General features: G+C 40.6%; 1 protein-coding gene across 1 annotated transcript in view; it reads left to right on the top strand.

Moving 5' to 3' along the window:
* The window catches only part of LOC120514445 (interferon-induced protein 44-like), a 105,305-nt gene that overhangs the window by 29,343 nt on the left and 50,520 nt on the right, over nucleotides 1–25,442 (top strand). The gene's annotated exons all lie outside the window — the stretch shown is intronic.

Raw genomic sequence — 25,442 nt, 5'->3', positions numbered from 1 at the left:
TCCTTTGTCTCATCACCTTTATCAATACCCCCTCATAAGTGCAGAGTCATCTGAGAATTTCTGCAAGTGACCTGACCTGCTGTTATATTTATATTGTGAGGTGTCAGAGTGAAGAGAAATGCAGACAGGCCTGTTCCTTGTGGTGCTCCAGTGCCTGACAGACAGTCCACTTTCCAGGAGATCATAAGCTCATCCACCTGTGTATCTCTGAGTTTACCCCTTAACAGTGATGGCTGGATGATATTGAAGGTGTTGAAGAAATCAAAACAACATAATCCTCTGAGTGCTGCCAGCTTTGTCCAGATGAGAATAAGCCTTGTGGAGCAGATTAACAATTGCATCCTCCACTCCAATCTTTGTCTGACAGTCAAACTGCAGTGGGTCCAGGTAGTCTACTACAAGAGGACTCATGTAGCCCAGGACCAGTCTCTGAAAGGTCTTCGTGATGTGAGACATAAGTGCCACTGGTGTGCAGTCATTAGGTGAAGAGGCACCTGCCTTCTGTGAAACACAATACAGGATGTTCTCCCCAGCAATGGCACTTTCTGAGGGACAGACTGAACAGGTGACAGAGGACACCACAAAGTTGGTCAGCACAGGTCTTAAGAACTCCAACTTGTCCCACAGCTTTTTCTGTCTGTAGCTTCCTCAGTTGGTCTCCTCACTTAAGGACAGTCACACTGATGGTCAGAGGTGAACTCATCGCCGGTCTTTCCGATTGACATGGTAGGAGTTTTTGATGTAGTGGAGATTGTGTGTGGAGACTAGTCATTGGAAGAAGTGACAGTGGGAGGGAAAATCTATTTAAAAATTGGTCCAGGGTATTTGCTAGTAGTTCTCCATATGCCCTTCTAGCACCTAAGCCCCAGATTGCTTGAGTCCAGTAATTCTTCCCAGTCCATGTTTTTCAGAGAGAGTTGTTCTTCTATTTTAGCTTTGTAAACTTCCTTTCCTTCACTCAGCTTTTTCTTTAAGACACGTCATTCAGAACCTCTTTGTCACCAGATTTGAATATTCTTCTCTTTTTCTCATTCGGGGACCTTTTAGTCCTTAGTAATCCAGGGCTTGTTGTTTGGAAAGTGGATACCACAGTGTCGACAAAGAAGTTAATACAGTCTATGATGAGGTGACAGAGTTCCTCTGTATCGTCCCCATGTGACTCTCAGATAATTTCCCAGTCTGTCATTTGGAAGCAGTCATTTGGAGCCATTTCAGATTCCACTGTCCAGGTGATATCAGGTTGCTGTCTAATAACAGGCTTGTACCTGGGAATAAGATGAATCAGGGTGTGGTCAGATCTGCCCAAAGGTGCCAGTAGTTTACACGTCAAGGCATCTTTAACATTTGAATGTAGCAGGCCCAGCTTTGTTATTCCCTTGAGTGGAACATCACACAAACTACAGTAATGGAATTCCTTTTCTTACTAACAACTCCCATGACACCTTTATATACTTACTGTAATGCCACCACCTAGTGACCTCATCTGGAATTTCAGGTAATCAATCTGCCTGATTGACAGTTTGTAATGCAGGGTTCTCATATGTTATTTGTCCAAGGTCCCCCAGTGTATCACATGAGTATGTGAGGACCCCTCTACGCACGTCAGGCTTTTTAAGTTCTTGTACACTTGCTGCGGTCAGGATCAAGCTGCTTTTTTTGAACTTACGTTTATTAACGAAAGCAGATTTGCTGCTATGCTATTCCACGGCCTGTGTTTTTTAAAGTATAATACAAATTTAAGGAGCCATTTTAAAAGCAGCCCATAAGTTTTTATTAAATAAAACTGTTTTAGCAGTGCCTCAATTTCTTACTCATAACATAAATCAAGTCGGCATTTTTTAAGAGATAAATAATAACCAGTAATTACCTAAATACAGAATTACCTCCATCCAGAATCCAGACACTCTTCAAAGGCTATAGGAGGCGTTTAGGGGCTGTTAAATGGAATCAGCCCTCTTGACGAGATTGCACCCAAGCACTCTTCAAGTCACAAAAATTAAAAGGTGACTCATTAGGACTGCACTGCTCATTGGTGGACATCGTTAACATAGAGAAGGTAACTGTCTGGTGAGCTTATCTGAGGGAATTAATCCGTGAAAATGAACAGAACATTCCAATAAAACATTGCAGAGTGTGAATTACTAGAAATCTTTATGAGACTGTCTGCTTTGTAATCCTCACTAGTGTTCTCATGTGCAATGGAAAAGCCTAGTAACTGCCATTTTTTCATAATTGAGTTTTTCTTAGGTTTTGGAGTTACCAGGGGCCTCATGCATAACGCCATGTGTAGAATTTACACTATAACATAGTGTAAGCACAAAAGCGTAAATGTTTGTATGAACAAAAAAATCCAGATGCATAAATCTGTGCGAACACCAACTTCCACGTTCTTCCGCTCCATAAATCCTGGTCAGCGTGAAAAGTAACGCATGTGCACGCTCCTGCTGTCCCGCCGCAACTCCTCCCAGAATTACACCTCTTTGAATATGCAAATCAATATAAATAGCCTTTAAGCTCAGCTTTCTGTGAAAAGACAATGGCTAAAGCACGGGTTGGGTGGGGGAACAGAAGAATTTCAGTGAATACCAAGTGGAGGCAAAGGAAAAATGTACTATTTGTTGGTTTAAACCGTGGGATAAACAACAAAAGTAAGTTGATCGAGTGACATAACGTGTTGGAGAAACTCAAAAGCTCAAGTTCACAAAGTCGCACAGTGCACGAAATAAAAAAGCAGTTGTCAGAAATCAATGTCGCCGTGAAAAGGTGAGTCGTAGCCCACCGTCTGAGTGTCATATGAAAGCTTATTAGGGTACAAAGAAAAAAAAATAGGAACACAGTGGGAAAAAAAAACAAAATGCCAACTTTAATCTCGAAATTTCCACTTTAATCACGTAGTTTATTTTGTCATTGAAGTAGAACATCATAAACTTCATCTTAAAATCGTTTAATTTACTAGTTTCTCAAATCCCATCATAACTAAAGTAGCACATTAAATACTTTGTTTTGTATTTGATCTTCAATGTGCTCTACATGTGTGTGAATCACTACATGCTTCTTAAACCGGCTCTCCTCCTCTGACAGGACACAGACTCCATTGCATTTGTGATATGACAGCTCTCTGAATAATTAAAATACTGAGATGTATATGTGATTTCATTTTCATGATGAGTGGAATGAAAGTATGTTATTAAACATGAAACACGGTGGCGCAGTGATTGTTCACGTCTCACACAAGATGCTGCTGCGCCGTACGCGACCTTCGATGAAATAATTTATTGCAGCAGTTCTGTCTCTTTCAAATGTACTAACCTCCAATTCTTGTCCTTACTTTTCTTTCTGCAAATACACAATAGCCACACAATCAGCTCTGTAACAGACGTTAAGCCATCTGTAAGCTTAGAATGCTGATTCTTCAAAACTTTTAAGGAACATTGAAATACAGGGTGGGGCATAAAGATCTCCCACATTTCAAGGGAGAACTGTGTAGGCAGTAGTGGGGGTAGAGAGGTGGGGTAGGTCTCATTCTGTAGGTTAGCCGTTTTCAGTACCCAACATAAATTGGACCAGTGAACATTGGGGCTTTGTTGTTCAAGCATATTATGAGAACAACTGTTCTGTGATAGTGATGCAAAAAGCGATCTGTACATGCTTCGCCCTCATTCGAAACGCATCTCTACAAGAATGGAAAATGATTCTGCTATAGATTTCTAACCTTTGGGCAACTGAGTCCACACTGAAAAGAGAATCACCTGGTAGACTTCGAACAAAATGTGTGCAGTTTCAAAAGGATGGGGACACACAGAATGACATTTGCTCAGAGTGTTGATGGAAATATTCCCTGGGCATTTGATCTCTTTAAGTGGAGACGTGGGGTGTCCGGCACGATCATCAGATTTAAGCCCATGTGACTTTTTCCTTTGTGGTTACCTAAAGGAAAAGGTTTTCAAACATCTTTCTCAATTTCTTGAGGATTTGAAGAAAAGGATCAGACAGGAAATCAATACCATTCTTCCTGAGATGACCTGGAGAATGATGGAGAACTTCTGGGAATGTCTTCAGCAATGTATTGCTAACGATGGCCACCATTTGTCTGATATGATTTTTAAAACCCAATAAAACAAAACTGTTTTTTTGCACTTTTCAGAAATATATACAATTTTTTTAGATAGCCTTCATTCATTTTTATACCCCTTAGAAGAATACAGCACGAGACTGGAACAATCCGTGAACGGGGCGCCAGCTTGTTGCTACCATTACGACGCTGTGTCCTCACATATTTAATTATTAACAATACAGATTATTTAAATGAAGTTAAAGATTTATCTGTATCATATAATAAACATATTTTGCTGCATTTCATCTTAAAAATGATATTGTCATCATATGTAAATACGTGCGTTATAAAGTGGCGCAGGTTGTGTAATATTATAACTGTATCACAAGTTTACAGTGAAGTGATTGTACTTATAAGTACTAACAGTTCTACAAGGAGCACTTGATGGACTGATTGAGTGCATTTAGAGTTCTTGGGATGAAACTGTTTGTGAACCGTGAGGTCTGTACAGGAAAGGCTTTGAAACGTTTGTTGTATGAGAGCAGTTCAAATAGACGGCATGGCTGAGGCAGTGTGTGCTTGATGCTGTATCCTGATAATTCTCTTTCCGATCAGCTGCTCTACAGCTGTGATTCACACTCAGATACAGAGACATAAATACTCTGAATGGTGCAGTGAGAGTAATATGGAAAAAGATGATCCGCTGTGGCAACCCCTAACGGGAGCAGCTAAAAGAAGAAGAAGAAAGTGCAGTGAGAGCAACAACGCTAAAGCAGCTATGGTATTTAGAATAGTTTGACCATTTTATTGTTACAGATTCATTACAATCCGGTGCATTAAACTAATAAACAATATGTGGTTAATTTCAGTGTATTTATAAAGCCACATCAGGGATGTGGATCTAAAAAAGAAAGGGAAACCACACTGGAACAGTAGCACTGCTTTGACGCTGGGTGCCGCAAGTCTGCAAAACCGAGCACAGAACTTGCGTGCACAAAGGGATTGAGGTACCATGAAAATGTGCGTGGCTTTACACCAAGTTGAGGTATTATACATTGCGATTTAAACGTGGAAACGGGCTTACGCAACATTTTTGTGCATACGCACAGTTTATACATGAGGCCCCAGGTCTTTCCTGATGTTATAAGGTAGTGGTGATGGCCAAATATGTCTTTGTTCCAGTCATAACATGATAGAAGTTGGTATGTACACAGTAGTTTACATACTGGAAGACAAAAACCTAGCAACTCCACTGACTAATGAGGAAAGACCGCCTTCCAATGAAAACATCGGATCACAATCACGTGATTTAAATGGCTGGTGTTGTTGATTCATGAAAAAACAAAATTGTGTACGTGAAGTTCAGGAAAAATGAAATCTATAGATCTCTTCCTTTTCTCAGTTTGCTGAAAACTTGAAAGATGTGACATACAAGGTTTTTCCGTAGTTGGTGAGTGCTGCTCAGTTGACATTTTCCAACAAAATCATCCATTACAATGTTTTGCATCCGTGATAAGACAAACACCAATACTTTAAACCAAATTCCCCAAACCTCCACTTCCGCTACCTAAGAGTGAACTCTTTTTGCAGATCCTTAAACACACTTCCTGTTATGCGCAGATTTGCTGCTCTTCTCTAAGCACACATGTCGACACAAAGACCCGTTGTCCTCATGCTGTCATGCAGAAAGCTCCGTCATTCCAAATACCCACAAACACAAACAGCGCACAGCTGTCAACATTTCCATGTTGTTTTTAACAACTGATTTCACACGCTCTCTTTTTTTCAAAATTCCTCACACAAATCCAAATAATGCACACACAAAATGGTTCATATCTCCCGCAAAATGACTTCTATAAACACATCTTGGAAAGCAAGCATTTGCTATAAATGGCTAATACTTTTTTCATAATAGTAAATGTTTGGGTAATGCAGGTTCACACAACTGTTATAGATCGAAAGGTGTTTTCACATCTAGATCATCGGGATCAGTTTTTTCAAACACCTGAAAGTCCAGTTCATTTACGTAGATGTGAACACGTTAATCACACCAAAACAACCGGACCAAGATCCTTTAGAAAGGAAACCCTGAAGGCCTGAATGTGATCCAGCATGAGACTGACTTAATGACATAAAATGCTGTGCATTATATGTGACCTGTAGTATGTTGCGGAAGTCATGCTGAACGTCTGCTGTCGGTATTTGGGGAATGTCATTCATTGTACTAAGTCAAAGATTAACACAGAGCATAGAAAACAATAAAAAGGTAAAAATGGTTAAATTAACAAATTTGCATACAGGTTCTAATAAATATCACAACTAATGCAACACAAGCATAAAGATTTAAGCAAAAGAAGAGTAAGTGGAGACATGAGATATCAAGGGAATTAGTCCACTCGATCGAGATCCACAGGTCAGTAGTCTTCTCATGTCACTCGTACTGATAACTGCGTGATATTGTATTAAATATTGGCTGTAATTCAGGAAGGGATTTAGTCCAGCGGGCTGAGACTGTGACTTTAAAATTAGTTCATCAAAAACACAGGGATGCAGTTGGAAACTGGTTAAGGGGAAATTTCCATCACACGAATAACCTCAGACACATGGAATAAGTGACCAAGGTGTGCGATAGACAGGAGGATGTTAGGGACTTTCAAAAGTCAACTTTTAGAAGAATTAGGTAGTGTGATGGACGGCCAGGGAACTTGCCCCACCGGGAGCCTAGAGAAGCAGGGGATTGGGAGATCCCTTATCCGGGATGCAAGAGGGCTGCCCCCTGGACTGCATGGGGGCCACAGAGCTTGAAAGCTCAACCCTGTGGGGGTCCGTGGCCACCGCCAGGGGGCACCTGGATGGTTCCAGAACCATGCAATACAGCACTTCCACTACACCAGGAGCACACACAGATCCAGGGCTCTCAGCGCAAATAAAGCGTACAAGGACAATACGTTATAAATGAAATGTAGACGACTAAGCAAAGAAGAAAGCAGTGCGGAGAAAAGAGACACAAAAGTGTTGGAGAGAGAAAAAAAAAAAGAATAATCTAGATGCAAATTTAGAAAATAAGGAAAGTGATATCAGCCTGGAACAAGTGGAAATGGAAAAAACAAAGCAGATCCAATCCGGAGGTTGCCGCTATACACATGCAGAGCAGGTTAGAGATTAGGAAAGCAGTGGAATTCGAAAGGCTCAGAAAAAAAAAAAAACAAACGGTTGGCGCAATACACCTGTGGAGAAAGTTAAAGAATATGAAAGCAGGAAAATTAGAAAGCATAAAAAAAGAATGTAAAGATCGCAGAAGTGCAAACAAATGGAAATTATTATTCGAAAAAGGGAAAATAATCACCACGGACCAGGTGTCATTGAAAAAAATAGGAGGATAAAGGAAGGTCAGAAATAAAAGACAAAGAGGAGAAAACAAAGTAAAACGTTATAAAGATGTTAAAAAACAAGGGGGCCAAACACATGCAGAGCAGGTTAGAGAAAATGACAACTGGAATTCAAAAGACTCAAAAAAAAACGTAGGCACAAAATACATGCAGAGCAAGATACAGAATATGAAAGCAGAAAAAACCGACCTGACAAAAAAAAAGTAAAGGTCGCATTAGCACAAAGAAAGAGAAATTATTACTCTGAGAAATAACGAAAAGACGAATAGAGATCGAACATATGGACACAGGTGAAATGTCAGAAGTATTGAAATATTGTAAGGCTTTTACAAGACATTTACTCAAATAACGTATAAGCCATGTTGCTACATTTTAATTTTTCATTAAATTTGATTTCTAAGCATGTCGTCAAATTTTAAGTTGTGTCTAAACAACAGTGTACACAGTAAGCTTGCCAACAGTTTAGATAGAGTTCATATCATAGGCTCATAGCAAGTAGTGAGCCGCATACTCATCACAAATCTTAAGAAAACGACAATGAATAAAGGGCCGGGTGGGTCGACCTCGTCATCTCACTCGTTGAAGGATGCCCGGGCCGGTTTGGAGACCCAGTCCACTCCTGTCCAGAAGCATACAGGATGGGACATTACAACTCACGCCCTGACGAGAGGTAGTTAGAAATCACCTTCTCTTCTAAAGTCAATGGTTTTACCTCGATTAGGGACGTCTCGATACTCCCCAAGTGATTGTGTGTGAGAACCAGTGCTGTTGAGTACCATCACGTTCAGATGCAAACCAGCAGACCTTTCTAGCATTCCAGCTCTCACCATGGTTATCTGTTCCACTCCATGGACCTCCAACCCAAAGCCAGGCCTAGAGGTATTTTCACAGGGTTGAGCTTCAAGCTCTGTGGCCCCCATACAGTCCAGGGGGGCAGCCCTCTTGCATCCCGGGGAAGGGATCTCCCAGTCCCCTGCTTCTCCAGTCCTCTCGGTGGGGCAAGGTCCCTGGCCGTCTATCACACCACCTAATTCTTCTAAAGGTTGACTTTTGAAAGTCCCTAACATCCTCATGTCTACCACACAACTTGGTCACTTATTCCATGTGTCTGAGGTTATCCGTGTGAAGGAAATTTCCCCTTAATCAGTTTCCAACTGTGTCCTTGTGTTTTTGATTAACTCATCGTCTCGGCCCACTGGACTAAATCCCTTCCTGAATTACAGCCCATATTAAATACAATATCATGTAGTTATCAGTACGAGTGACTTGAGAAGACCTCTGACCAGTGGATCTCGATTGAGTGGACTAATTCCCTTGATAGCTGTAGAGGTAGGAGGATAAATTTGCACCCCTATGTATATAGGTTTTTATTACTAATAAGTATTAAATAAAAATGAATAAACGAGCAAGTGACGATCTTGAATATGTTTTGATCACTTTTAGTTTACTAAAGCGTCTTTCACCAGAAGCTACAGTAACAGGTAGCGTTAGGAATATTCTCAATGCAACTTCTAAATTTGGATTGGACTGAACTAAACTCTATTCATGAATCGTTTTTAAAAGATCTAAACTTGTAGTTGGTTTAAGGTCTGGAATTAACGTCATTGCCTGATTTTTGAAACTGATTATTTCTGATAAGAATTCAACAGAATTTATATTGTTTGGATGTTTAAGAGATAGATCACAAGCTGCTTTTTTAATATTTCCTGTATCCATCGACTTTAATTTTTCACCTGTTAAAAATTCAAAATCAGACAAAATCCCATATAGTTTTTCAAATATCCATCTAAGTTGTGATATTATAATATCGACTCCTTATATCATACGAGGAAATGAGTGTATCGAGAGTGAGTGTCCAATGCAAATTGCCAGTTTGCTTAAGGTATTTGATGAACATTGCAACACACATTTGACTTTTTTCTAATTTCACTTTTCATCAATTTGGCACCCTTTCCCATTGTTCACCTGAGGCAAGTGCCTCATTCGCCTCACCCTTGTCCCGGCCCTGCTCCCATCCCTGATACAGCGCTGGAAACCCCAAAAGGACCCCACCACCCGGCTCTTCAATCCACGGCCAGAAAACTCCAAGGGGAACCTCGATATTAGATTTTGGTGCATAAAGTTCAAATGGGGAAGTCAAAGGAGCTGTGTTATGTACGTTGATGAAGCGGGTCACTTTCAAAAGATCCCAGGATGGATTCCACCCATGGGGGTTTTATTTTGACAGCACTTCCATAGTTTAGTTTTAGTGATTTAAGTATTTTGCTGCTCTTTCATAATTGTTTTCCATCATCTTGTGCCTTCCCTGGAGGTTTACTGGGGACCCTAGTGGGCAGCGGTCCCCAATTGAGACCCACTGGTTCAAGGTCTTTTAAAGTTTAATTTTTCCTAAGGCCTGTTGTTCAAACAAAAAACTTTTAAATGATAAAAACGGCGTCAATGCCCCCATCTTCTATCCTTTACTTCAGGAGCTGAACGCGGAGGAGATGGCAGCCCACTGAGGAAAAACACAGACATACGCTTTCCAGCAGAGACTCTTCAGTGCCACCCTAAATGGAGGGGCTTTGAACTGTGACAGGAAATTGGGTGTGTGACATTCTGAAAAGGATTCTTTAGTTTATTTGGTCGTGAGCTTCTGCAGATAAACGATATCAGTTGTAAAAATGCAGTTCAACGGGTAAAGTCTTTTAAACAACATCTGCATACAATTCTTCAGCTGAAATTCTCTATTCAACAAAATCACAAGCGTTAAATGAACACTTGAAGGGCACACAAAGAGACCCTGCTTCCGTTCATGCATATTTAAGGTTGCTGTGCGAAAGGTTTGTTTAAGACAATCGCCTTCTTGTCTTTGTGCATTAAGGGCCAGCAGGCACAGCACCACCAGATATTATGAGAAATAAGTAATTCAATTTATTATTAAAATAGTTAGAACAACCATTAACTGTGTCTCTTCAAACAATTTGTTTTCCAAATTTCCCATAATTTCTTACTAATTTTTCCATGTGTGAAATTATCTTCACGCCAGGTGCTACCAGCCTGTTTCCTGGTTCATGGCATCAGCTCTATTGGCGCTGCAGTGGTCTCTATAAAAGGGTTTCTTAGACAATGAGTCGCGTTAATGGTAAAGGGTGTCAGATGGATTAACATTGCTCCGATGATCATCCTTGATTACCCACCCAACAATTATTCACGATTTTACACTGACGATCATTCGGACATTCAACAAGGAACAGATCTCAAAGACACTAAAAAGTACAAGATTGGGTCACGAGATAGCAAAGTTTAAGAAGCTCTGCTCTGTACCTTTGGCTGGTGTGTGAGCATGTGCAGTCTGAACTGTGCAGCTTAGCAATGGGTCATAAAGGTCGAGAGCCCCTCGCCATTAAAATGTGAACCTGCTTTTATTTATTTATTCATTTTAAATCATACCTTTGTGCTTTCAGTTCATTTTTTCCCAGTCAAGGCAATGTAGTAAGAGCCAGAAACGAGGTAAAGAATTCGCTTAAAGGTCAGTTCACACCAATTAAAATGAATAAATTCACGTTCACAGTTCACTATTTCAATTTTGAATTCACCGCACAAGAGGAAATCGCACGGCAGTGTTGTTCAAGTTCACATCTCACAAGAACTCACTCAAAGTTCAGTTCACACAGATTAAAATGAATAAATTCACATTCATAGTTCAAATATTTCAATTTTGAACGAGTTCATGTTCAGTTCATTTTGTATTTTTTAAGGAGCGATAATAAATGACCCATGAGTTTACCTTTTTCAGTTTTGCTTGCCAGAGAGATAGATAGATAGATAGATAGATAGATAGATAGATAGATAGATAGATAGATAGATAGATAGATAGATAGATAGATAGATAGATAGATAGATAGATAGATAAATACTTTATTAATCCCAAGGAGAAATTCACATATTGCAGTGTTCTTGATTAAAATACAATAATTATGAAGACTATTGGCGCCAGCAGACCCCCATAACCCTGTAGTTAGGATATAGCAGGTTGGTTAATGGATGAATGGATGGATGAAGACTTTTTTTATTTAAATACACTTTATTGAGTTATACTTAGCAACAAACATGTATAACCATATATGCTGTTTATATCCTTCCGGTCAAAAATGAAATTAAATAGATGCAAGTATACATATAAATGACCGCTCTATTTCCAATCGTGTGACACAAAAGGTGACTGTGGAGCCAGCGTGTAGGTGAACCAACCGGTTACGCTGCTGGTCAAAAGTCGCATGACATATTTCATGTCCAGCGGGGTGGCCTCGCGAAGTACAACATTTTCCTAAAAGCGAAAGCAGAGCTTCACCACGTGCTCGTGTTAACGGGGCTGCAGCTTAAGCACAAGCAGGCAGACACCGACAGGGCCAATTTGATTTGACATTTTTTCCGAATAAAAATAAATGGTAAAAAATATTTGTAAAGATCCACTATCTGTGCTTATCCGAATACCGCATTCGGATTCGGCTCCACCCCTATATTACAGGGTAAGGCCAAACGTTTAATCTGGACCTAAACTCAATCCAGAATGTCACCTAAAACTGACCGAGCTCACCTTCAAGTTCACCATTCTTAAGAAAATTAACTTGTTCAATGAACACACTCTTTTGGACTCGTTCACGCACAACACTGACCATTTGTTCCCTTAAGCTGGTCTTTCAGTTGGAAGTCAATATGTGAAATTTCATCGAGTACGCTAAGCAAAAGGAGTTGCCAGCAAGGCCAATCCAAGGTGAACAAGTCCCAATATAAAATCAAAAGAATAGTCAAAATATAGAGGAAAGTATAGTCAATAAATTCAAATGAATCCCAAATAAGCACAGAACTAATCTAATAAACACACATCAAACTGCCAGGCAAATTCAAAATGAATTGCTAGGCACTGCGGGAGAGCCTCCATATTTATAGGCAGATGGCAGTTCCTGGCAGTGATTGGCAGGAGGCCCCGCCCCCTGGGGGACCATTCCCAAAGCACACGGAATGTAACACAAGTGGTTTACATACAGAAATAAATTCTAAAACAAAGAAGAAAGCACGTAATCAACGAAAGTAACCTTAGCATAAATAAAATAATCAAACAGTGATAAAATATGAATTTGAACCCCAGCCAGGGGAGGACTCAGACGTGACAATGTCCTGCATGGCCAGAACTAGGAAAAGCTCAAATTGAATGTGCAATTAAAAAAAACAACAGCAAGATTTGAACAATGACTTCCAAGTCCCATTGTTTAAGAAGACAAATATGGAGGTTGTTCTAGACATTTTAATAATGAAATATTCTCAAGTAAAGTTTATGACTTCATTTGCATAACGTGCGGTGTGGCCATGCCAGCTACTCCTTAAAGCACAAACACCATGCGGCCAAACTGAACAATCAGTGGAAAAGAGCCTTGATAAGAGAGGTGACCAAAAGCCTGATGGCCACTCTGGCTAAGCTCCAGAGAACCAGTGTGGAGATCAAGGGAAACTCCAAAAGGACATCCATCACCACAAAGCTCCACTAATCTGGGCTTTATGACAGACTGGCCAGACAGAATCTTCTCTAAAGAAGAAGACACATGGAAGGATAAAGCCGCTTAAAGGACTCTCAGACTGTGATAAACAAAATTGGCTGCTCTGATTAGGATGAAATTAATCTCTTTAGCCTCAATTCTGAGTGGCACCTCTCATCATCTGTGTAATGCCACTCCAACAGTGAAGCATACCGGTGGCAGCACCAAGCACTGGAATGCTAGTCAGGGTCCAGAAAAAGCTGAAGGTAGCAAAGTACAGAAATATCCTTAATGGAAACCTACTCCGAGAACTCTGGACCTCAGACTGGTCTGAAGGTTCACCTTCCAGCAAGACAAAGAAAGGCAATGCAGGAGTAGCTTAGGGACAATGTAGCCCCCTTCTGCTTTTACTGAGGGTGCTTATTGGAGTTCAGTTTGTTTTCTTCTTTTTTTATTACTAACTTTAAATATAATCTTTTACCCAAGTGTTCTCAGCACAGCTGTTTTAAGGAACAAACCTGTGTTACTAATGTAACTAATTAATATAACATGTATAAAAAAACTAATACTCTATTACAAACAAAATATTTTAAATAATTAACTAATGTAATTACATAACTCTATCCATTAATTGCACAATTCGTTACTAGTCCCCCACATAGGGATACTATATCACCTGCCAACGTGATTTTGTTTTTTTTTTTTTTTGTTCTTTATTTCACCTTATAGAATTCCTCGTATTAGGAATTTGTTAGTTTTCACATACCCCTTGGGGTCACAGCACAGGGTCAGCCATTGTACAGGGTGGTCCAGATCTAATTATGCAGATCCAGATCGTCTAGATGACTTTGATTTATGGGGGACGATTCCAGTTCGGCACAAAGACGATTCTTCATGTCGTCAGTTCACACACTTATCAATGGTCCGGGATTTTTTGGGGGATTTTCTATGTAATAAACTTAATAAGTTATAGTGTAATGAAGAATTGCATAATTAGATCTAGACCACCCTATACAGCAATTGAAGGTTAAGGGTCTTGCTCAAGGGCCCAGCAGCGTAGGATCTCTTTTGGCAGTAACGGGGATTCGAACCGGCAACCTTTGGGATACCAGTACAGATTCTTAGCCTCAGAGCCACCACTCCACCCTGATGTCCTGTTTTTGCCTAATATGGCTTAGCCATCCATTATAAAGAAAACCGCCAAAGTTCAATGGTTTAGTTTAAACACGTTAACTATTTACATATATACATCACACTTCCATACAAAAGTATGAACTTAAAAAAATCCAAGAAATCTATTTCAGTGTTGAACCAGCAGTCCTTTCTCTGAAAGCAACAAAAAAATCAATAAACAAGTGCAAACCTCTTATAAAACCTCAGCCGGCAAACCAAACCAAAGTCAGGTAGAAGGTACCACACGTAAGCGTTGCAGGCCTGGTACTTGAAGGTGATTGCGACGTTAATCGACGACTGCCTCTTATGCTGTAATAGAGCGGAGGGGTCTCATACATTTCCTCGTTTCCCCTATGAGGGGCCAAACAGGCCATAAATCATATATTTCTGTGTGTAATCTATTGGTTTACGTGTGAACACTATTGGTTTATGAATATTTACTATCGGTTTGCGTGCATACTTAATTGGTTTGCCTGCGTACAATACTGGTTTCATTCATATGAACTATATTGGTTTGTGTCCGTATATTATCTGTTTGTACGTGTATGTCACTGGTTTGCATATGAACTATATTGATTTGCTTGTGTATATCACTGGTTCCAGTACATTTGTTATTGGTTTGTGAGTGAACTGCATTGGTTTACGCTTGCATGTTATCAGTTTGCGTATGAATTATATTGGCTTGCGTTCTGTGTCGGTCTAGCAATGGATTTGCGTATGCACTATATTGGTTTCATGCACGTCTTATACTGGTTTCATGTGGGTAACCTGTCGATTTTGCGCTTGAACTTATTGGTTGTATGTGTGCACTATGTCGGTTTCGCGTATGAAACATATTGGTTATGCGTGCGCACCCTATCGCAACTCTGTGTATGAACTATATCGGTTCTGCGTGTGAACTATATGTTCACGTGATCTTCAGAGGAAATGGGCGGGGCAAGAAACAGGACCTCAAGGGCCGGTAGAGTCATTGAGTGTAAAGAGAAATGTCTAGGAGACGCATCTGCGTTTAAGCGGCACTGTATATTTTGTTTTCCGCACCATACGTTTGCGAAAGGACTTGGTGGTAATTATTAATATTTAACAGAATCTACCCTTGAGTCTGTAATGAACACAAGGCTGAAGTTAGGTACGTATTCGGCCGTCTTCTTATTCGGCCCCATCTACATGCTTGCTTGCAACCCGCAGCTGTACTTGTTCACACAGTATTTGCAAAATTGTTACTTATTCTAAAGGCAAAATATTCAACATTTACGATTGACGTCTTTATGCAACATAACGTTTAGTTACTACTAGTTAGATTTATTGTGCCCGGTGACCCCGCACCGCACAGACAGGTGAAGTGACTTGCTCAGGTCACACAGTGTCAGTCTCAGAACTTGAGCCCACGAACAAAGGGTTGAAAGTGCAAAGCCATAACCGCAATGCTTGCACATCTATAACGTGTATTTTAATTGACTAAACGTGTCCATTCTATGAAAAGCTAAACATTTAACATTTAAGACCTGCATGGGTCAGTTACATCATATTGGGCCACCTTACCTTTCACAGTTTTGTGAAAAGACAGATGCGTTTTTTAAGATGCAGCGGAGTTTTGCTCTGCCCAGTGCGAGTATCAGGGTGAAACTGACAATGTATTCCCACTTCAAGATCAGATAAATGGGATTTACTGTGATATTTAATGGGCACTGTAAAGTGTTAAATGGCGTTGGGCTACCTTCATTTTCATAGTTTTGTGACATTGGCGTATATAAACTTGTCCAGGATAGATTCCTTTGTTAAATTAGAGTTTAACAATTTTGACCCGTGCAGGACCAAAATGTAGAATATTTATTTTTTCAAATAATGGATCAGTCTGTAATGATGCCGATTAATGTACACGCTGTAGAGTATTTTGCATCACTGTTATAATAGAATAAGAAGCTGCTTTGCAAAAGCTGTGTGAATAAGTAGCTGACTGCAAGCTTATACTGGGAGTAGCTGGGAGTGAATAAAATGCCAGCCGAATGTGAACCTAACTTCAGCCCTGTGATCATTTCAGAATTAAGGGAAAATACTCGTAAAAAGAATTACCACCAAGCCCTTCACAAACATACAGTGACGTGCAAAAGTATTCAATCCCTTTAAAAGTCATCCTAATTTTCTGCATGACAAAAGATTTGTCCACATATTTATCCATTTGTTTTTTTTAATGTGAACTCTTGTGTTGTAACAAAACATTATCAAACTCCAAATAACTTAACTAAAGAAAAACTCCAAAGTGATTGTTTGCTTAAGCATTCAAGCTCAACATATTCATACTTTGTCAAGAACCTTTTTGCTGCAGTAACAGCCTTTATTCTTTTGGGGTACGTAAATATGTCCCAGTTCTGCACATTGCTCAGGTGTGATTCTTCCATATTCTTCTTGGCATGATTTCTAGGTACCCTCTATGTTGGTGGGATGGTATCTCTAAACAGCAGTTTTCAAACAGTGCCCCAGATTCTCAACAGGGTTAAGATCAGGGCTTTGACTTGGCCATTCCGAAACATTCACCTGTCTGTTTTTGAGCTATCCCAGTGTCACTTTGGTCTAATGCTTAGGGTCATTGTCATCTTGAAAGCTTTAAATTCATAGTAGACTGGAACGAGTTCACTTGCAATATTGTGTGGTATTTGGGCCCATCTATTGTCCCTTCAACTCTGACAAGATTCTCAGTCCCAGGACATGAAAAACATCCCCATAGCAAGATGTTGCCACCACCATATTCCACTGTAGGTCTGGTGTTTCTTGTGGCATGGGCAGTGTTTGTTTTATGCCACACATTCTGTACCTCTTTGAAGTCTGAGAAAAAAAGTTCTATTTTAGTTTCATTTGACCATAAACCCTTCTCCCCACATTTAACTGGAAACACGCCATATGTGTTTTTATGTGGACCATCATAAGGAATGGGTTCCTTCTTGCCACCTTCCTGTAGAGGCCTGTTTAATGGAGAGCTTTTGAAATTGTGGACCCCTACACCTTCCCTCCAGTTTCAGCCAAAAAGCATTGCAAACATCTTAGAGTGACGTTTGGATTTCTAGTCTCCTCTCTCCTGTTGATGTCTAACTCTGATGTTCAGTCTTCAGGGACGGCCTGTTCTAGTAAGAGTCAGGGTGCTGTGATGAACCTTCCACTTTCTGATGATGGATCCAGCAGTGCACAATGGGACATCAGACTCTTGATATTTTTATAATTATTTCCAGCTACCTTGTGCATTTCAATAACTTTATTTCTCACATCAGCAGAATGCTCCTCTCTCTTGATTTTTTCAGTGACTGTCCAGCAAAGACTGCGGCCCCTACGAAGGGGGCTTTTAATATCCAGAGAGAAAGGAGCACCTCATTATGTTTAATATGACTGTCAAATGTCTGCCACCTTTGTAATTAACTTGTCATTGGTGTAAACCTGGAGCTTCCAAAGCACAACTGCAGAGGTTTAAACACTTACTGTATGTAAAACACTAACTTTGGAGATTTTCTTCTTCAATTAAATGTCTACATAAAATAGTTTATTTTGACTTTGGAAATGTTTTGTTACAGCATAAGAAAAAATATGGAATGAATAAATATGTACAAATATTTTGTCTTGCATAAAATTATGACAACTTTCATGGGGATTGAATACTTTTGCACGTCACAGTATGTTTGTGAAAGGGTTTGGTGGTAATTATTTTTAAGTTAGGTTCACATTCAGCTGCCTTTTTATTCACTTCTAGCTACATCCAGTATAAGTTTACAGTCAGCTACTTATTCACAAACCTTCTATATTAACAGCAAGGCAAAATATTCTACAGTGTGTACATTAATCCGCAAACTGATCCATTATTTGAAAAAATAAATATTTGAGATTTTCAACCAAAACTTGAACAGGTTGAAAATGTTAAACCCAACTTTAACAATGGAATCTGTCCTGGACAAGTTTATATTATCCTAATTAATATACATGTTGTAGATGTGCAAGCATTGTGGCGCAGTGTTTAAGACTGCACGTTTAAACTGAGTTCGTGGGTTCAAGTCCTGATAATGACACTATAGCCGCTTTTCCACTGCATAGTACGGCACGACACGGTTCAGTACAGCTCACCTTGGTTCGGCTCAGTTCAGCTCGGTTTGCGTTTCGACTGCAGTTTAGTACCGCTTTAGAGTGGGCGGGATTATTCACGTGTCGTTATAGTTGCGCCGCCTCTACTGCTTGCTCTTCATTTTTTAACTTGTCCCTACAGTGTTTGTAAGTCCTATGGTAGCCGTGTGCGGCCAAGAGCTGAGCGACCTCCTGGAAAATTTTTCATTCGCGCTGCCCCATCCAGCTCTCGCTGGATCCGCTCCTCGACTACCAACGAGAGGAACGTCTGTACTTCCTCAACAGACCACGGAACAGCCATTTTTGGTTAAAACCAGTTCGAACCTTCGGGTCTGTTGTGTCTCGTGTCGCAAGTTCAGTGACGCAGTAATGACGATTTTCTCCGGCCAATCAGTGACCAGCAGAGTTTACACGTCACATTTTGGTAACGGTTCGGCACGCTTGGAACCTCGGCTGAGGTGGTACTAAAAAAAGGACCAGGTACCAGGTACTGTTCCCAGTGGAAAGCCCGCCAAAGTGAGCTGTACTGAACCGTGTCGTGCCGTACTATGCAGTGGAAAAGCGGCTAAAGTGACCATAAACAAGTCACTTCACCTGTCTGTGCAGCACTGGGCGAGTCTAACCAGTAGTATCTAAATGTTGTATGTTGGATAAAGGCGTCAGTAAATGTAGAATATTTTGCCTTCAGAATGAATAACTGGTTTCAAAAGTTGTGTGAAAACGTACTGTGGCTGGGTGCGAGCAAACATGATCCAGGAAGCAAATAAGAAGACGGCCCAATACGTACCTAACTTCAGCCTTGTGTTCATTACAAACTCAAGGGTAGATTCTGTTAAATAGTAATAATTACCACCAAGTCCTTTTTGCAGACGTATTGTTCGGAAAAAAAAATATACAGTGCCGTTTAAACGCAGATGCGTCTCCTAGACACTTCTCTTTACACTCCATGACTCTACCGGCCCCTGAGTTCCTGTTTCTTGCCCCGCCCATTTCCTCTGAAGATCACGTGAACAACCAATAGAGTTCACACGCAGAACCGACATAGTTCATACACAGAGTTGCGATAGTGTGCGCACGTATAACCAATATGTTTCATACGCGAAACCGACATAGTGCACGCATACAACCAACAGAGTTCAAGCGCAAAATCGACAGGTTACCCACATGAAACCAGTATAAGACGTGCATGAAACCAATATAGTGCATACGCAAATCCATTGTTAGACCGTCACAGAACGCAAGCCAATATAATTCATAGGCAAACCGATAACATGCAAGTGTAAACCAATGCAGTTCACTCACAAACCAATAACAAATCGTACTGGAACCAGTGATATACACATGCAAATCAATATAGTTCATATGCAAACCAGTGCTATGCATATACAAACGGATATGGTTAACACACAAACTGATAATATACGGACACAAACCAATATAGTTCATATGAATGAAACCAGTATTGTACGCACGCAAACCAATTACGTATGCATGCAAACCGATAATAAATATTCATAAACCAATAGTGTTCACACGTAAACCAATAGATTACACACAGAAATATATGATTTATGGCCTGTTTGGCCCCTCATACTTTCCAGCAATTGTGTGCCGACTTTCATGTCTTTTATAGCGAGTATTAAGTCTCAGTGATAGTTGGTCGGCTGTAACAACATCTGATATCAGCAATGTACTCCAATGCCCGCCGACGTCTTTCGTGTTCAGCCTTTCACTGGCAGTGCTCCACAGTTCACCGGTTTGGCATTCTCGACCAGTCCGTCCAACCACCAACACGTTCTCGTTTTTTGTCCTGACTGTTAATTCCGTGCCGGAATCTGGTCTTTTCTTTTTTTTTTTTTCAAACTCCTCGCTGAAGTTTACAGTCGACTGCTTTTCAATGACTCGCTCCCAGCGCAAAAAAAAAGTCATTTTTTTAACACCTTCATCACTCGCTCACTCACTCTCTCTCTCCTCCTGACCTCTGACCCCCACCCTTTGCTAATCTCTGAACCAATAAAATAATTTAATATAAATTTCAGCATTTGCTTTTTACATTTAAGACCTTATAAATATAATTACATAACTTTTTAACAACATGTACAATAAATTGAACCGTATTAATAAACATGTACTGTATATTACACCATTGCTATTACCACCTCATAACTTGGGCTTTAAAGGACCACAGGGACAACTCACTGAATGTCCTTGAGTGGCCTAGTCAGAACCTAAGTGAACATCAGAGGATCTGCTGAGAAGAACAGCAGAAAAATCCCTAAATCCAGGAGTACAAAGCTTGTCACATCAAACCCAACAAGATTCTAGGCTAGAATTTTTTTAATTTGTAAAATTCTGTTTTCACTTTTGTCATTCTGGGGGTAATGAATGTAAATTCATCCATCCATTATCCAACCCGCTATATTCTAACTACAGGGTCACAGGGGTCTGCTGGAGCCAATCACAGCCAACACAGGGCGCAAGGCAGGAAACACACCCCGGGCAGGGCGCACACACACAAACACACACACACACACACCAATCACACACTAGGGACAATTTAGGATCACCAGTGCACCTAACTGGCATGCCTTTGGACTGTGGAAGGAAACCCACGCAGACACGGGAAGAACATGTAAACTCAGCGAACCCGGGTCTCCTAACTGCGAGGCCGCAGCACTACCCACCGCGACTCTGTGCCAACCCAATGAGTGTAAATTGATGATGGAAAATTTTCATTTAAATGATTTTAGCATATGGCTGGAATATGGCAAAATGTACAAAAGTGACGGGGACTGAATAGTTTCTTAATGTACTGTATATAATGATAACAATACATTGTATTATACAGTACAGTGCCTTTCCCATGCTCAGTATAAACGCACACACTGTACACAGTGTTTTCTAGTACTTGTTGCAGTCTTTGTTACTTTGGCTGGCTGTTCAGTGACTTGTGGACAGGACTGTCATCTCAGTCTACTGGCGAGTGTGCTTGTGGCCCAGAAGGAAGGTGTGAGAGAACCATCTGTACAGAATAGCTGAGCTCTTTAAAGCTCCTCTCGTTTAAATCCTCAATAGAAGGAAGCTGGGTGCCAGTCATATTCTGTACCACTTTCACTATCCTCTGCAGTACTTTACACTCTTATGCCAAGCAGGTGCTGTACCAGGATGTTATGCAGCCCATGAGCATGGACTTCCACTGTGCACCTGTACAAGTTCATGAGAACTTATTGTGAATTCTCTCTCTCTGTCTTTTCATTTATATATTCTAAGTGCAGGAGTGGGTGGACTGGCATTTCAACTGGATTTGAGCAAAACGTCTTTCCCAGTCTGGAGGCAGTCATGGAAGGAGTGCAAGAGTCAAGGCACAACCTAGCTGGGGAGATCCTACTTTTCTGTCCCACTCAAGAGGAACAATTAATGAACGGGCGACTCATCCCCATGAGAAATGCCAGTCCAAATCTGACCAGTTCCCAATTTGGACATCTGCAGGGTTAAATGGGAATTGTTGTACAGAAGGGCAAACCTGTCAGGAGAGGACCTCCCTATTATTTCCAACATCCGTGTAACCCAATGCTGTTGCACCAAAAGTCCTGCTATGTCCAAGATAAAAGAAGGCATCTCGGCTCACTTTTTGATACTGAGTTGGTTGGTTGTGAAGCTCACTGAGGAGGAGTGGATGGAGAGAAGGAAAGGTTTATTGTATTTAACTGAGAAACCTGTATTAAAGATGTATTTGTTTGCACCCGGACTGGTGTTTGTTTTGTTGTGTCTGGTGTTTGGAGTGCTGCAATTACCCCCTATAGGTCCCAATATAAACTGCTCAAAAAAATGAAAGGAACACTTTGAAAACACATCAGATCTCAATGGGAAAAAGAAATCCTCCTGGATATCTATACTGATATAGACTGGGTAATGTGTTAGGAATGAAAGGATGCCACATCGTTTGATGGAAATGAAAATGATCAACCTACAGAGCCCTGAATTCAAAGACGCCCCAAAAATCAGAGTGAAAAAATTATGTGGCAGGCTAGTCCATTTTGCCCAAATTTAATTGCAGCAACTCCAAATTGTACGCAGCACTTTGTATGGCCCCTGTGTTCTTGTATACATGCCTGACAACATCGGTGCATGCTTCTAATGAGATGACAGATGGTGTTGTGGGGGATCTCCTCCCAGATCTGGACCAGGGCATCACTGAGCTCCTGGACAGTCTGAGGTGCAACCTGGTGGCATTGGATGGACTAAAACATAATGTCCCTGAGGTGTTCTATTGGATTTAGGTCAGGAAAGTGTGGTGGCCAGTCAATGGTATCAATTCCTTCATCCTCCAGGAACTGCCTGCATACTCTCACCACATGAGGCCAGGAATTGTCGTGCACCAGGAGCCACTGTACCAGCATAGGGTCTGACAATGGATCCAAGGATTTCATCCTGATACCTAATGGCAGCCAAGGTGCCTTTGTCAAGCCTGTAGCGGTCTGTGTGACCCTCCATGGATATGCCTCCCCAGACAATCATTAACCCACCACCAAACTGCTCATGCTGAATGATGTTACAGGCAGCATAATGTTCTCCATGGCTTCTCCAGACCCTTTCACTTCTGTCACGTGCTCAGGGTGAACCTGCTCTCATCTGTAAAAAGCACAGGGCACCAGTGGTGCATCTGCCAATTCTGGTATTCTATGGCGAATGCCAATCGAGCTGCATGCTGCTGGGCAGTGAGCTCAGGGCCCATTAGAGGACATGGGGCCCTTGGGTCACCCTCATGAAGTCTTTCTGGTTGTTTGGTCAGAGACATTCACACCAGTGGCCTGCTGGAGGTCATTGTGTAGGGCTCTGGCAGTGCTCATCCTGTTCCTCCTTGCCCAAAGGAGCAGATACTGGTCCTGCTGATGGGTTATGGACCTTCTATGGCCCTCTCCAGCTCTCCTAGAGTAACTGCTTGTCTCCTAGAATCTCCTCCATGCCCTTGAGACTGTGCAGGGAGACACAGCAAACCTTCTGGCAATGACACGTATTGATGTGCCATCCTGGAGAAGTTGGACTACCTGTGCAACCTCTGTAGGGTCCAGGTATCACCTCGTGCTACCAGTAGTGACACTGACTGTAGCCAAATGCAAAACTAGTGAAGAAACAGTCAGAAAAGATGAGGAGGGAAAAATGTCAGTGGCCTCCACCTGTTAAACCATTCCTGTTTTGGGGGTCATCTCATTGTTGCCCCTCTAGTGCATCTCTTGTTAATTTCATTAACACCACAGCAGCTGAAACTGATTAACAACCCCCTCTGCTACTTAACTGACCAGATTAACATCCCATAAGTTTCATTGACTTGATGCTATACTCTGATTAAAAAGTGTTCCTTTAATTCTTTTGAGCAGTATATTAGATTAGATAAACTTTATTGTTTAAAAAAACAAAGATACATATAAATATTATTTAGGAATTACTTTATATATTTTGACTTTGACTTTGTATATTCATGTACGATTAGATACAGTATATTTAGAAGCTGACTTTCCATTTTCAGGAATGTCTTCATATATTTAGAAATTGAATGCATTTGCTTGTTTGGTCCCCGCTTCAATGTGTATATAGAGAGTATCTTAGGTAAGATTAGATGTAGTGTGCAGTCGGTGCCATCTAGAGGACCTCTAGCATTACCGCATTTCTAATACTACTTGATAGCGTTTCTTTTTGCATAGGAAACGAGGATGTGCTCTGATTCATTGCATCTAATTACATTGTTATTGTTTCTTTATGATAAGAATGTAAATTTGACTTTAATGATGTATACAACACAATACAATACGAATGAATAAATCTTCATTAGCCATCTTAAATGTCATCTCCGAGCAGATGCCCATATTGAGTCAGCGTGGTGTGCTTCACAGTTTATTAAAAATACAGCAGAGAAAAGTAGATGTTAGTCAGGAATGCAGGTTTCTGAGGACGATGATCATTCAATGCCCATACAGTCTGAAATGTAGCAACAAAAAAGCAAACTCAACGTAATGAGTTTCTAGCAGTTTTCTAAAGTGTTTCACCTGTATTGGCCTGGTGAATTTCTGTCAGTGAAGTATTCCCGATTTGAGGTGCATAACAACAAAAGGCCGCCTCACCACTTCTTTTAAGTTTGACTCTTGGAATAATAAGCAGACCACCATTAGAAGGTCTAAGGTTACAAGTCGGGGTGTGGGGGCCCAGGCATTCTAAATTATAGGATGGAATAGATTAGTTAAGGCTTTATAAACCAATAGTAGTATTTTAAAGTCAATTCTAAATGACCTAAGTAATCAGTGTCATGGCGCTAAAACTGCTGTGATGTGCTCACATTTTCTTTTTCTAGTTAAGATTCTGGCTGCTGCGTTCTGCTCTACCTGCATGATGTCTTTCTTAGGCAGTCTTGTTAGGAGTGCATTGCAGTAATCCAGTCAATGAAAAACAAAAGGGAGAACTCATTTTTCAGCACCTTGTAAAGTTATAAGAGGTTTATGTTTTGCTATATTTCTTATGTGAAAAAATGCAGGCGTCATAATCTGGCTAACATGCAATTTAAAGTTTAGCTCTGAGACAATGATGACCCCGAGAATTCTTTATTTCTGCCTTGAGTTTTAAACCTAAGGGTTCGAGTTTATTTACAACACCCTCGCTATGTCCATGTTTACCAATCACTAAGATTTCTGTTTTGTTTTTCTTGTTTAGTTTAAAGAGAAAAGTCAAACAAAATGACCCCTTTTATTGGCTAACTAAAAAGATTACAGTATGCAGGCTTTCGAGGCAACTCAGGCCCCTTCTTCAGGCGAGATGTCATACAGAAAATGGAGTTCCCTGTGTTTATATACACACACTAGGACAAGAAACAACATTGGTAAATCTTTAAATGAAAAATCTGAAATGTAAAAAATTAATAGGTTCATTCAGGCTAAGATTAATTTAACAAGAGAGAGAGAAGAACAATGTATGGTGAAGATCTTTGGATAAGTCCAACAAAGTCCTTTGAAGTTTGCGATGAGTTTTTCAACAACAATGTGTGTCTGTAGACAGGTTATCTGTGTCAGTCTGAGAGATGCAAGAAATTTACTGCTCATCCAGTTGGAAATATTGCTAAGACATTGGATCAGAGAGCCAAGAGCATCAGGGTCATCAGGTGCTATTGATAAATAAAGCTGTGTGTCATCTGCATCGCTGTGGTAGCTCACCTTGTGTTTC

The sequence above is a fragment of the Polypterus senegalus genome, chromosome 14 (genome assembly GCF_016835505.1).
Source record: "Polypterus senegalus isolate Bchr_013 chromosome 14, ASM1683550v1, whole genome shotgun sequence".
Lineage (NCBI taxonomy): Eukaryota > Metazoa > Chordata > Cladistia > Polypteriformes > Polypteridae > Polypterus > Polypterus senegalus.
The sequence above is the reverse complement of the archived record's forward strand: the minus strand, read 5'-3'. Positions and strand labels throughout refer to the sequence as shown.